Source organism: Megalobrama amblycephala, linkage group LG5 (assembly GCF_018812025.1).
Source record: "Megalobrama amblycephala isolate DHTTF-2021 linkage group LG5, ASM1881202v1, whole genome shotgun sequence".
Classification (NCBI taxonomy): Eukaryota; Metazoa; Chordata; class Actinopteri; order Cypriniformes; family Xenocyprididae; genus Megalobrama; species Megalobrama amblycephala.
The window spans coordinates 14,150,156-14,164,901 of record NC_063048.1 but is presented as its reverse complement, the minus strand read 5'-3'; the positions used below and the strand labels follow the sequence as shown (position 1 = coordinate 14,164,901).

At 39.6% G+C, this 14,746-nt stretch overlaps 1 protein-coding gene and 1 long non-coding RNA gene across 3 annotated transcripts in view; one reads left to right on the top strand and one right to left on the bottom strand.

Annotated features, from left to right (window-relative positions):
• LOC125268526 overlaps window positions 1–6,447 on the top strand; it is a 47,843-nt gene extending 41,396 nt beyond the window's left edge. The window contains exon 4 of the long non-coding RNA XR_007184908.1: window positions 603–6,447. This is a non-coding gene — a long non-coding RNA (uncharacterized LOC125268526). The remainder of the gene's footprint in view (window positions 1–602) is intronic.
• Window positions 1–14,746, bottom strand: part of bcl11ba (BAF chromatin remodeling complex subunit BCL11B a) — a 53,316-nt gene that overhangs the window by 23,102 nt on the left and 15,468 nt on the right. The gene's annotated exons all lie outside the window — the stretch shown is intronic.

Sequence of the window (14,746 nt, the reverse complement as noted above, 5' to 3'; positions counted from 1 at the left end):
TGCAGAAATGTGCAGGGGGCAGGCAGGGAGTGGTGCCAACTGGGATGGCCAGGCACACATTTTAGACGTCGAAGGTTGTAATTGTACGGATAACACCGGCTTGACAAGAGCACTTAAGATCATGGGTCAGGTGACGTGGGTTAAGGTGATGGTGATCTGTGAATCAACACTAAAAACTGAGTAACAAGGAAATGTATTGTAAGGTCAAGGCAGAAAAAATAAAGCAGAACATTAAATAAACGAGCTGCTTAGCTTTACTGACTGACTTCACACCACTCATTTCGCACCTCAGGTTTAAACAAGGTTGATTGATATCACTACCATCTGAGGATGAGGCCGATTACCTTCCGCTTTATTTCAGCTTTGCTGATTAACTTTAATGATGCTCATTTAGCCTTGCGATTCTTATCTGATTTCTGGGCCCAACTGAGCAGAGAGAGAGAGAGAGTGAGAGAGAGAAGATCGGCTAGTGCCATTGAGGGAAGCAATGTTTGGAATAACGAAGAGAGAGAAAGTTGACTCTCCAGCCCCAATTAAACTGAGCTGATGCACTGGCCTTCGTTTAATTTAATTTCACATGCTACCTCTCACTTTCAAATTAGGCAGATGGCCAAAGTTCCGCCAGAGGCGAAATTCCACATGGCATCCTCTTCCAACAACAGGGGCCACAGACTGTGGACGGAGCGATGCTCCCAGCCGGGGGTCTACAGATCTCTCCCGACCAAGACGTGGCCACCTGGGACACAAGACAATTCTGCACATAAAGACACGACATAAAGACTTGGAGGTAAGTGAACAGGGTGGCCTAACACAACAACAACTGCCTAACTGCCCATGTGCAAATAATGCTTTTCTAAGAAAACTCTGGCCTAATTAAGAGGCTAGAGAGGGTAACTAAACAAAAGTGTCTCAATTACCTGAAAGATATGCCTTTCATCTTCAATTTTTCCTTCAAGTCATGCCAGGTGCATTAACACCTTTCTATACAGACAACAGGGGTGCCATCTTAAAATAACAAGACTCTCTTCTCTACTCCATTCAACCGCCACAAGCAATTTCGCTGGATTAACCGGCGGGTTTCTCTGGTGGCTTTGAGTGCTGAAGAAAGTGATTTGTTTTCCTGCTTCTAATCAGAAGGACGTGTATTAAAGCACAATAAGTGACTGCCGTTGGCTGAGGTCCAGCATTGTTTACAGCTAAAAGGTCCTTGAGCTAGCAAATGAATTAGCCTGCCAATGGGTGGTTTTGGCCTTCCAACAGGTTGCAACAACAGCGGCTTTTGTCAAAGATATGAAATTATCAGAAGGGCCCAGCTATTTGCCGATTTTTTGTTGTTCAAGAGTTCAAAAGGTAATCCAATTGATTCTAAGCGAGGCAAACACTACCATAGGCAGCCATATTGTTTTAATGGATTAAAGGGGCCACTATTTTCATGCCATTTTGAAGGGAATAATTTGATGTGTTTTGTTGAGCTCATTGTGTTTTGATAAAGACAGAGGTTGGATTAAATGCACAAGCCTGAGCCTCTGATGAGTAATCGGGGGGAATGCAGTGCTTTGTGAAAGCAGACACTTGCTCTAGTTTCACCACGCTGCCACCCAGACAGTCTTAAGTGTAGAGTAAATAGAAAAGTAACACTAGAATTCACCCGCAGAGGAACAAAATAAACTCTAGAAAGCAACATGTGCCAAACCTAAACAGGACGGAAAGATTGGAAACCGTTGCAGACTCACCGAACGCCAATTGGTTCGGCATGGTGAAAGGCGAGGGAAAGGGTTAACCTGAGAGCATCTCATGGGACGATCGAACGATGCCAGCGCGTGATCCCCTACTCCAGCCAGCGCTTTGATAGAGCGCTTTCTCTAAACTCCACAGACGAGAGCAATTACTGTAAGAGAAGCATGATTATAGGTCTGCCATATCCACACAGGCCTGGCATTTTGCTGCTTTACATGCCGGGGGTTTCAAAAGAAGAAAGACAGAGGACAGTATAAAGCAAAGGGGATGAAAGGCAGCAGGGGAAAGAGAGAGACCCTGGGGAACAAATATCAATATTGTAGGATGCATTTCAGCTTAAAGCGGCTAGAGCCATCACTCTGGCAGGGTGGAATGTCTAGGGCCTGCTCTGCGACCGTTAGCATGTGAAATTGGGTAGACTTAAAACCCCCTAAACAAGGGGATCAACACGCATTCGTCAAGCTGTGCCACCCGCCTGCGCACACCAGCGCACGCAATCTCCATAGAGCGCTCCGGTCCTTCCGAACGCACTCCGCCACGCTTCCTACCTTCAATAGCAACAAACAGCCCCTCCATAGACTGTCACCGGGCTTTAATTTCACTCTTAAAAGCTTCTCCCCCACCTCTCCGCATGATCCACAAACTTTGTATTATTCAACCGCTGGCCCCTAATCCTCCCGAGCTAACAGAGGGAAAAATTAGCTTTTGTTAAGTGGTGATTTCTCCTACTAAATGGCAACACCCTTCTGTGGGAAATATTCCAGGCTTGAGAGGCTTCATTAGACGGTTCGGATTTAAACCGGCGAGATGGACTAATTCCCTCAGACGCGCCGTGTCAAAAAGCCTGAACGGCCCAGGAGAATGTGCAAACGCTGGGAGGAACCTGTGCTAACCTGGTAATCCCATCCTGTCCACTGCTTTCTACACCCGCCCCATTGTTTGCGGCGCCAATCCACTTTTGCCAAAGCGGCTTTAGAGGGAGGTATACAGGGACTGCCATCTAGGCCTGCTTAGACCCAGCCTGAGGGGCTTACAATGCGCTCTCGTCCCCGGCATCTCCCCCGCTTTACAAATTTAAATCTTCATGGAGACTAGTTCACAAAACAAACACTGTCAGTCTGATGGAGCCTCTGTAACGATATGCAAAAGGCGAGCCGGGAAGGTGCTCAGTTTTCCTGAATAGCGCCGCAGATTTCAAACCTGCAGGAGGAGGACAGGGCTAAACAAATGAAGATAAATACGAAATACCACCATATACAAATTTGGTTTTGAGAAGTGGCTTCAACTCTAAAATGTTAAGAGGATTTAAAAGCTGTTGGTTACCTTGAATAATTCCGCACGAGCAATGCAGGAGAAATCTGTGTGGAGTGTACATCTCTGCTGACAATAAAAGAAACAGAAAAATAAATAAAACAAAGGACAGCATGAGGGCGAAAGCCACCAGCGTGTGCACAGAGCTTTGCCAGCTCTCACAGTCCAAATTAGTGACAAGTTTATTCCCTGCCTGTGGTCGGGAGAGACTAAAATCCCGCCATACGACAGCCACAAAGTGGCACAGGGACTGTTTGATGTCTTCATGTGGGATATAGTAACCTCTTAAAGCTTGTACACAGTCCAGAGCACACAAGATTACACTCTCGCAATTACAGTAGGAGGGTATTGTTTACTTCTTTACAGATCGCTGGGAATTCTTTCAGTCCCTCGCCTTTGTCAAAAAACGATAAATTGCAAATGATAAAATTAACTGAAATTCAAATAACTCTAAATTCTAGAAAATGGTTAGTCAAAGTCTTGATTACACCTATTGAAATTTGTATTTAGTTAATATACATCATTATATTTAATAAATTAACATTTGTGTACATATATTTTCCAAAATATGAGCTGAATTACAATCCAGTCAATTTCTCTTCCTGTCATCCTCCAATTCAGTTCAAAATCCAACTGACAAATCGAAAGGGAGCCAAAAAAATCAAAATTTGGCCCAACTTTGCTTTCCTAAATTAATAATTTATTTCGACTTATTTTAACAATATATCTTCTTTCTCAAGAAATCACTTGCTATGACGTTTAAAGTCTCAATTGATGCATGTAACATGAGCAGGATGATTGACTGGCTATGATTAGCTTGCCCTTGAGGGTTTAGCTTCGTTGTAGGTTTTTCTCGGCCATTATCACAACACTGATGGCACACATGGCAGCATTTAGAAAGCGCCAGGCTTCAGGTATGCCAGAGCCGTCACACACTCTGTGCATTGCAGCATAGCACTCATATGCTGAGCGTCTGTTGGCTCAAAAACACATCTCTTTGTTTTGGATCCAGCCCCAGAATCCTCATGCTGGTAAAAGTTGTGTTTAATTCTGTCGCTATATCAAAATGACAAGGAGACCACCAGATTCTGAAAAAGAAAAGGAGAAAAAGAAACACACACATGCACACTTGCTAGCAAAGGGCATTCACTCATACACACACACAACCGGACACACACACATGCACAAGCACACGGTGTCGTGTGATGCCTTTGCCAAACCACAAGCGAGGGGCCAAAATTCCATAGGCAAATGCTTGAACCCAGCAGGGCTCTGACAAAGGGAAAAGAAAAATCAGTGGAAAGGTAACGTTAGTGAAAAGTGTACAAATTGATGTGCTTAAATTAAGGCAAATCCCTAAGGACTGAATAAATGGAGCTCATTTCAAAGGTAAAATACTGAGTTATTAAAAAACACACACGAGCAAGGAAAAAGACACCGCATTTAGAAACATTTTATCAGGATTGCAAGGAGGAAAAGATCACAGAAGCCGACGCTAAGTAAACTGAGAAAAGAAAGCGAATCGTAAACATGTTACTTAATTGCATCCTAGCAATAAGACAGATTAAACCAATCAGGTGTGAGAATAAAAAAGGGAGGAGGAAGAAAAGAGGAAGATTTGAAACAAAATTAAAAATTAAGAAGGTAAACGGTCACATTTTTGTTTCTATTCTCACAACGTCCTCCATTCAGATGGCAAAGAAACCGAAGCCCTCGATTGCAGAGAACAGTCGTCTTGTTTAGAAATAAATAGGCCAAACAATAGATTTGAAATGCCTGTCTGCCGTTGAAGGGCTGTTTTCTTCTGCTTGCTTTATGACGTTTCATTACATAGAAAGCCGTTTAAATGACTGCTCTTTTTCTTAGACCAATTACAGGAGATATCTGAGACAACAGCAAGTGAGCTATGCAATAAAGAGGCCCGCACAAACACACAAATGTGCCATATCCTCTTTCTCTCCGGTACATCCGACGCCATCTCCTTCTGAACCACCCCCCAAAACACAAATACGCAAACACACACTCACTCATACACACACACACACACACACACAAATCCCCACATCCACAAGCGCCACCGCCACCAATCACAGCCCTGACGCCAGGACATCAATTCTCGCAAGTCGCAGAAAATTACCATGCATGAATGCAAAAAAGCCTGATCAGGAGTAATTAACACGGCTTCATATGCAAATTTTATTAATGCAGAACTACAAAGTCATTATGCAAATGCAACTTTCGTCAAGCCTCTTGACAAATATTCAGAGCTCCAGCCAAAGAACAGGTTTTCTCTCTCTCTCTCTCTCTCTCTCTCTGTCTCTCTCTCTCTCTCTCTCTCTCTCCAACTCTGTACTTTTTTCCAAGGCATAGAGAATGTATAACAAGTATGTTAAGTTATTTCGAACTTGGGAAATCTTTTTTTTATATTCTTATGGAAGTTTAAATCTTAGCAGTAAGGCGATGATGGCCAGGCATCCGCAATTAAAAAGCTGGCTCTTGGTAATGACTGTTTGGCTTTGGAGCGAGGTAATGAACCTGTAATTCTGGGGGAAGCGTGGGGGGGGGGATGCGGATATGAATATGCATGAGGCTCACTGCCTTTGATGATTAAAGAAAATTTTAATATTTAAATGAGTGCATGCAAAGTGATTAACTGAAAAAAGCAACGAGGCAAAAATCTGAAAAGGATTTCAAGATGCTGAGAAGAACATGGATGCAGCTTTCCTTTTTTATGGTCTATTAATGACTAAAACTGTTTTCTCTCGTTCTTTCACTCTCTCTCTCTTTCTCTCTCGTTTTCGGCTTCTCACTCCTCCTGGCTTTTCCTGTTCTTGCTGCTGCTGGACACAACCCAAATGCGAGGATTTGGAAGGCATTTCAAAAGCCAAGTAAAGGTAGCACTTTCCTGAATTTTGAAGTAGTGGATTAAACACACAGGAGGGAAGAAATTAAAGTCTGGTTCACCAAAGGGGATGGCTTTGGCAGCATGTAAGGCCATGTTATAACTACGGAGGATGGTTCGACATGCACCGCAGAGGGACACGTAATCAACCGCAGATTAACAGAGATGTTGCTAAAACCAGACACTCTACTTTACATGATGGCCACAAAACTAATGGCTTTAAATATATCATTGAATATATTTTTCAAGCTTGATTTCATGTCGCTCTAAACGATATTTAAAATGTAAAGGCTTAGAATGCTGTTTAAGTCAGTAAACAAACTATTAATGCATATTTCAATGTGGATAATTTTAAATCCAAATCTTAATCCAGAGGAGAACTGCACTGTAAAACTGAACAGTGAAATTAATTAAATGAAATTAGTTTGTTTCACTCAAATAATAATGAAAGTTCATTGTACTTAATAGAAAAAAGTTGTGTGAACTCAAAATTTCATTGTAGAAAGCTGAACTTAATATGATTGAGTTGTGTCAGACTGTATAAATAAATAAATGAAATTCAGTGTTATTTTGTGTGTTTTTGCACAAGATTAACATACAGAGACATAAGTTAGTGTTTAATGTTGTGTTATGTTGGGATTTACAGGGGGTTCTGTTATGTTCGTTTTGTAGGGTTACCATTGTGGTGAAGAGTTGAGTCAGTGGTTAGGTTGAGGATGGGCTGCAAAATCTTTAAGAACATATATACTGTGAGTTGTTTGATTATGTACATGCAAGTATATAATGATAGTCTCTTTGATAGTTAGAATAGCATGTGTTATCTGAGAACTGTTGGAACGAAGGTATGCAGGTGACATGATTGTTCATGAGAGACACCTGTGCACCACACTGGCCTTGCTCCGCTTCCACGGCTCTCGGCCCCGCCCCACTTGTCACAAAAGTTCTACGAACTTAAAAAAATGAGTTACTTTCCTCAAATGTTTTGAGTATCCTGAAATTATTATGTTTTACAGTGTGGCCCCCCCTGACTTTCTCTATTCTGTCACCTTTGGGTTCCTTGCCTCTGTCGCCTCTGGCTTGCTTAGTTAGGGACACCTACTATTCAACAATATTATATAGATGATTATATATAGATGAAATGCACTAAATTAATAACTGATGATTTTTACAACTGAACTAAATCAACACTGAACTGACTCAAGCTATACAATGACACTATTTTTCTTCTAGAGCTGCTGTATAGCCGAAACCAACTTTGTTGCATAATTTTCCTGTTATCACTGTAAAGCTGCTTTGAAATAATCTTTATTGTAAAGAGTGCTATATAAATAAAGATGACTTGACATGACTTAAGTGTTAATAAGTTTAAAAGGTGCAATGGTACATCTAGTCTAGGAAAAAATTACAAAAAAATCCCTGTATGCTTGGTTGGACATCCCAAAAACCTCAATGCCACATTCAAAGTATCATGCATCCAGACTGCAAATTTGAAATGCATGCATGAGGGAAATATAAAGAAAAATGCAAGCATGAACTTAGCCAGCGACTAGTGTGGCTAATGCAGACATAAAAAAAAAAGAGAGATGGGTGAGAAAAAAAAAATGGAGAAACTAGACAAAAGTGGGCAATTATCACTTCAAAACGGCCACTTGGTTTGGCACTTCAGGCTTTATTGAAACAACTAAAAGGGAATAAAACAAGAAGACCAGCAAAAGAACTGTGTCTAAAGCAACATATTAAATCTAACACATCTCTCTGTGCACATTGATTCAGACATAGCCCCTGCACCAGGGCAGGCCGTCCTCCTGCCAAGCCTTTGTGAATCTTAATTGAAAAAATGGCATGTGCGTCATATTATGGAAGCATGTTTTCGATATCTCTGCGCCTGTTGTGTCATTATTTATTGAAGAGCCCTCCCAGTGTATATGTTGATTCTGAGAGAGGGACATGTACTCTCAATTGAGATGTTCTGCGCAGCGAGGGAGGATCCAAATATCTGTTTATTCTGGACTGTGCATGTTCATCTCTGCTGGGCAGAAAATAAGAAAAATATACCATCTTCTGATGTACTCAAAATTCAGTCTGCTTCAAAACAATGTTAAACATCTAATGGGCAGCGCATGTTCTCTCAATTCCGCTCTGTAAATATTGAATTTAGACATTACATCTGAGAAAATGTGAACTGTACATGCAAGATAGACTAAACCATGCTAGCTGATGAAACCTGAATGAAGCCAACACCCTACATAGTTACCCTAATACCTAATATAACAAACAAAGATGAAATCTAAATAAATGCTAAAATTCAAAACAAAGCACATCGTGCACAGTTTACAGGGCTGGCAAACCGTGCTGGCACCACACCACTGCAAGTGAAACTCCGAAACAAATCTTTCTGGGCAAAACCTCAAAAATAGGTAGGAAGTGAGGGCACGTAACAGGAACCGTCTGGCCAGGCTCAGTATCACTGAAGCCAGGGCCGGATCGTTCTCCAGAGCATTAAAAGCTCTGAGAAGAGAGATACACCACAATCTCACTATTGAGATAACAACCACATTTTATCACTAAAATAAAACTGAAAGTACAATGAAAATATGTTACAGTGCACTCTGTGCTGAATTGAAAGAAAAAATGTTCAGTTACAAAAGCAGAACCTTTTGCTGTGAGCAAAGTTGTCCAATAAAATAATCTGATAATGTGATTCCTATTCAACTGGTCATGTGATCTCAACATGGCCGCCCCCATGAGGTGAACTGCTCTGTGTTAAATAATACTTATTTTATACTATTGATAAGACCGGGGTCTGTTTTACACACATTTTCAAGTACTATTCATTCCTGTACATGTTAAAATTTTTAATGAAGAAATAACTGTGTGCACATTTAATTACCATTCTCAATGAATCTGTGACCATCAAATATGCTGATACTGAGGGTGTCAGGCCCCGAACATCAAGCGCTTTTGGCTCCTGATGAATCGATTTGCATAACACCTACAAACGGTTCTGGCACTAGACTCGAGACGGCATTAATGGCAGGTGTGGGCTCCGAAACGACAGGGGCCCAGCAGTCTGATCACTCTCAAGGAGAGGCAGGGTGAGAGAGGAAAGTGTTTGAGGTAAATTTCTTTATAAATATAGCATGTCTCATGAAATATTCACTGCGACGATCTGGCAAGCCAAGGGTCAGAAATAACTCCCCCTGTCGCAGCACTTGTTAGACGTGTAAAGCTGTGTGAGTGTGCTTGGATGGTGTGAGTGGAAAGAGATCGAGAGAGGGAGAGAGAGTGAAACACTGACAGAAACAGGGGCCCATCTCGGCAAAAGACATGTCCACCATCTCACCACATGGTCCGCTGGCGTTCCTATAGTGATAGAATGCGAGCTAACTGATGCAGCCTGCTGTGAGGTTTTAACTGAGCACTAATGCAATTTTCACTCACTTACAAACATCTATTTACAGTGCTTGCAGTATTGATATTCCTTCCTCAATACTGACATTTTTCAAAAACCCCTAAGTATTAAACTTAGTATTACAGTATTAGTATTATATTGTAAACCCTAACAATCAAAATAATGAATTGGTTTGAGTAGGGCAAACTCAAATTAAATAAATTAGTTCAATTAAATGAAATTAATGAGTATTTAGAACTTTCTTTTTCTTTTGAGTTCACGAAACAGACACATTTTAAGTCATCTGAATTGTTTCATTGTTTTGAGTTTTATGAACTTGTTTCCTTTAATTTAGACAAACTTAAATTTACCTGAAACTGTGCTAGGATTTCTATTTCCCAGCATGCTTTGCCATGACACTCAAAAGGGAGAATAAATGATAAAATTAAGTGTTTTATATATATATAATGGGAGATATATATGATATTATATATATATGGGAGAATTAGTAGTATTTAATGTTTATGCTAATTTAGAAGAGTTTCTGTTAAGTGTGTTTTTTGGGGGTTACCATCATGGCTGTTGTTTTGTAAAGTGTGTTTTTTGGGGGTTACCATCATGGCTGTTGTTTTAAGTGGGTTTTTGGGGGGTTACCATCAACTTGCTGTTGTTATAATATGCAATAGGCATATTATAAATGTTCTATATTGCCATACTCTTTCAGCAATTGCTATGTTAATGTTATCAAAGCATTGTTATCAATTAGCTAGCTAAATTTCCACTATTAAAAATATGTGTAGATTACATGATCATTTTAAGTTTAATGTATGAATTACTCAAAAATGTAAAAATAAGAGCAATTAAAATGTATAAGTACGAAACTGAAATCTGCCAGTTCTGCTTACCTAAATTTTGAATTTCTTAGCTTAAAAAAAAATTATGTAACATTGTATTAAACTTAATTTAATTTAGCCCAAACTGCTTAATAATATACTTTTAAACTTTGTTTTATTAAATAATCTTAATTATCAAATTAATCAAATGATCTAAAATCTCTGTTCTCGGCATTCAGAATCTAACAGCAAATTCGCATGAATTCCGATTAGTCTTCTTTCGTACACCTATTTGCATACTTGTGTTTAGCTTAAACATACCCAAATATACATAACTAAAAAAAAAAATATCCATCTCGAATGGCAGTCAATATAATGAATAAATAACTAAACAAACAAACCAAAAACTGCTGCTGTTTTTTCTAATGCTCTAAACTATCACATTAACACAACCATTACTGCAACCAAATATATCTGGACAACTAGGAACATTTTTCTATTTGTCACTCTTATTTGCATGCTGATATTTAAGCTAACCTCAAATGCAATGTAGGTTTTGAATGGCACATGGCTCGATCACCACACATTCAAACCAACAAGAGCTTGATTACAACCAACACCGAATACTTTGCGAAATAAGCCTTTATTTACACCCCATCTGAATCAGTTATCTTGAAACCCTAAAGCACTACCATCCCTTTTGACTACTGCACAAGTAACAAAACAGAGCTTGACAGAATCATCTTTACTTTTACCATCACACTTTATGCATTTTTAAAATGTACAAACTTCACATCTGATCACTTATAAGTCAGTGACTAAGGATTCAAAAGCTTATTTAGAGAATTAAACATCAGCAGGGACAAATAGGAAACTAACATTTCCTAAAGAGTTTAGATGATTAGATTATATTATTCAGACGTGCTAATGTGACCACTTTAGTCTACCTTAACCAAAAATACACATTCTAGGAATTTATGCATAATATTATCTCATTATCATATTATCCTTTTGTTTCAGGTTCATGAGATCACATTATATTATAGCTCTTTAATTAAGGCGTCCTCACAGCGAACAGTTTCAGCACAATGCACCGTGGTTCATAGCACCTCTATCGGAGATCTATAATTAAATAACAAGTACCATTAAATGCCTGGCCAGCTTCAGCAGGCTAAGCCATCTAGATGCATTAAGGGGTGGTAAATGTCTTATTTATTTGTTTATTTATGTACATATTTCACATTTGGACTGCTTAATGGTGCACAGTGACAACAGCTAGCTATGTCGGCCATCTCAGGGCCCTATTTTTCAGTGCCACTGAACTGTTTTAACCTCGCTGTGCTACACGAGAGGGGCTCTAGCGGCTCTTGCACGCAAACCAAGCCCTCCCTTTGCCCCCAGCAGCAGTTCCTATTGCCTGAGGGTATGCAGAATGTCATATTTTATTTAATTAGGGCTATTAAATATAATTAAATTCCGCTGAAACTTAAGAAGGCTAAGTGGCAATACAATACGGTGCAGAGCGAGCCTGTGTCCTGCTGATATTTATGCGAGAAATATTGAATTCAACCCTCAAGTGGTTCCTCTTCAATGGCTGTCCCGTATTGTCATAGATAACGTTGACTTTTTCATACACACTAATAAAGAAAAAGCCACTGGGAGAATTATCGCTAAAAGCAATTTCAGTAATCAGAATACTTTATCACGGGGTCTTTTTCGACTGATTATAGGGTTTCCGGAGCAAAGCACACAATGTTTAGTTATCATTACGGCGTCTCTAGAGAACGGTTACGTATGTGACTTAATGAAGTTGCCGTTCAGTACCTTCACTCAACCAGAAATAAAGAATCACTTGTATGAATTTCTTCCTAAATGCCTGTAATGTTACCGCAAGATATGAGGCGTGATATTGGGAATGTTAACTTAAAGAAGTAAGGCCCGTTGGACTATAGGTGAATCACATGTGAGAGACAGAGAAGAGAGGGCTGATGTGATGGAGGCTGACATGTAGGAATGAAGCGGTGGAGTTTAAGACCTGTCACAACAGCGCTCGTGTGTCAAGGTTACACGGACGGTTTAATGAAAAGATTCACTCTGGCCGAAAAGAAAAGGGTCTGGAAGTGCAGGGAACTCTTGTGAAGATAATGTTGGTCTGATCGGAGTTGGCTTTTGGAATCTTATTGATGGATCCAGAAGTGGTCTTCTTCATCTACATCTCTCTCTCTCTCTCTCTCCCGCATTCTCATGCTCTCTCTCAGTCATTTCTCCACTTGAAGTAAGCAGATGGATATATTATAGGAGAAAAAAAACAAATTCATGAAAAATGATCCGTGCTTTGCCGAGCAAGAGTACCACTGCTATTTTCAAGGCGGAGTGGCTGAGTGTTTTTTTTTTTTTTTTTTTTTTTTTTGCGTGTCATTTTCTGTTTCACGTCGAGAACAAATGGAACGGGAAAGGTTTAGCATAAAAGAATACTTTAACCTGCTGGGAGGCAATTATGAATACAAGGCAGCCTGTGAGTGTTTAGCCGCATGCTCAAGCTGACATTCAAGCGTCTTAATCACTTTCAGAGGATGTTTCATCTGCCGTTATATTCTTCTCTGCGAACTGCCTCCCTCTCCAGCCCTGAATTAATGAAAGGTGTAAAATTTACTCTTGCTAACTGCAATATGATTTACAAAGGCAAATGTTCACCTTTCATTTTAATATCCCATTTTTCAAATTCTAAAGTTTAAATGAGATTAAAACTACTTTTCAATGCAGAAAGGTGGGTCAAAATGAAGAAAGATTTAGTCATTTTGTATGGCATTGACTGAAATAACATGAATTGGGTAATTACAATGTTTTTAAATTCGCACTATAAGATAAATAGTCTTTTTTTATCCTTAAAAAACAAGCTAATGTTTTGTTCAACATTTACAAAATGAGATTTTTTTAAGAACAAAAATTCTGTATACTCAGGAACAAGTAATTTAAAGGTTTACATCATACACTGCAAACATAGTCCACTCCAAACTCCGGCCTAGAGTCAATTGCAAGTGGTATTATAATAATAACCTATAATGAAATTTTACTTTTACTGATGTAAGCAATGTATCATGACTGTCACTTCAAATGTAAATTTAGGGTGCTTGCATATCTTTTCCTCTAGAACTTCATAACACATATCTGTGAAGGATATTAAGTCATCAAAAATGTTTCTTCAGAGAAAGGGGGGAAGTGTTATCTTCACCTGAACTATTTGTCACTAATAAAAACAGTAACAGTAACACTTTATTTTAGGGTCTTTTAAGTAGTTGCTTATTAGCATGCATACTACTAGAACATTGGCTATTTATTAATACGTAGTAAGCACTTATTCTGCATGACCTTATTCTACTTTCTTAATCCTACCAAATACCTAAACTTAACAACTACCTTACTAACTGTTAATAAGCAGTAAATTAGGCGTTTGAGTGAAAAGTCAATATGAAGAATATAAAAGGTCAATTTGACTATTTGCTGGTGCACTAAAACTTTCATTTTTGGACCCTGCCCTAACCTCTTAATTTAGCAAATTGTGTGGTTAGCAAAGCACACGTTTACCTTTCAGTCTTATAAAAAAAAAAAAAAAAAAAAAAAACCTGTAGTGGAACAGTTTGCACGTAACTGTGTGAACGCTTGCATCATATTTCACAACTGACGCCAACACTCTCTCTGTGCGAGCAGCCAGCCAGTCATTCAGTCTGGGAGTGAAGTCTGCCTGCATCATGTGAGGTACTGAGTAATTTAGCAGCGGCCTCATTATTACAGACATTTAAATACACGAGGCATTGTGGTGGCACGGAATAAATTGTCTCCGATGCCGCGGGTAACTTTCGCAAATAAGGATTGCGAGGCATTAAAAAACGACGTTATTAAAAACCGAGGCAGTGTCATAAGCCGCTCCCCTGCGTTTCCTCCGGTAACTTTGTCCAACCTAGAATATTATTTTATGAGACCCATTTCCCAAGATCCCTCCGGCTTCTTTGTGAAGGACTTGACTGCGCTGTTTTGTAAGATAACTGGGAGAGTTCTCTCCCTACAGCTGGACTAAACTAAACTGCCTCTTTACCCCTATTCAATAGGAAACTCACTCTTTTAATCCTACTCTATTTCTTTCCTTCTCTCCTTTTTTTTTTTTTTCTTTTTTTTGAGCATTTGAATTTTAATGAGCTTTTCACCTTTTAAGCAGATGGCTCAGGCTGGATTTCTCCATGAAAGTAGGGTGAGTTCTCTGTCACGTCTTGCACAATTTGTTTCAACTACCAGAGTCCTTCAGGGGGTTTTAGGGCTTTGAGTCAGTAATGTGATGTTTCACTTTGCACGGCGTAGGCTCCCCTAATGAAATCAGCTGAAGGAAAAACAATCTCTCTTGAGGCTCGCAGATGAGCGGTATCACAATCACTACAGGACGCCCAGAGTCCTACCGAGGTAAATGAGTGCGTGTCTCCCTTTGTCTGCAACTCTGCAGGCTGTAAGTGTACGTTTGCGCACATCAGTATTAGAAAACACGCTGGCGCGAGAGAACGTGCGAGTTCATTAGCGTCAGCC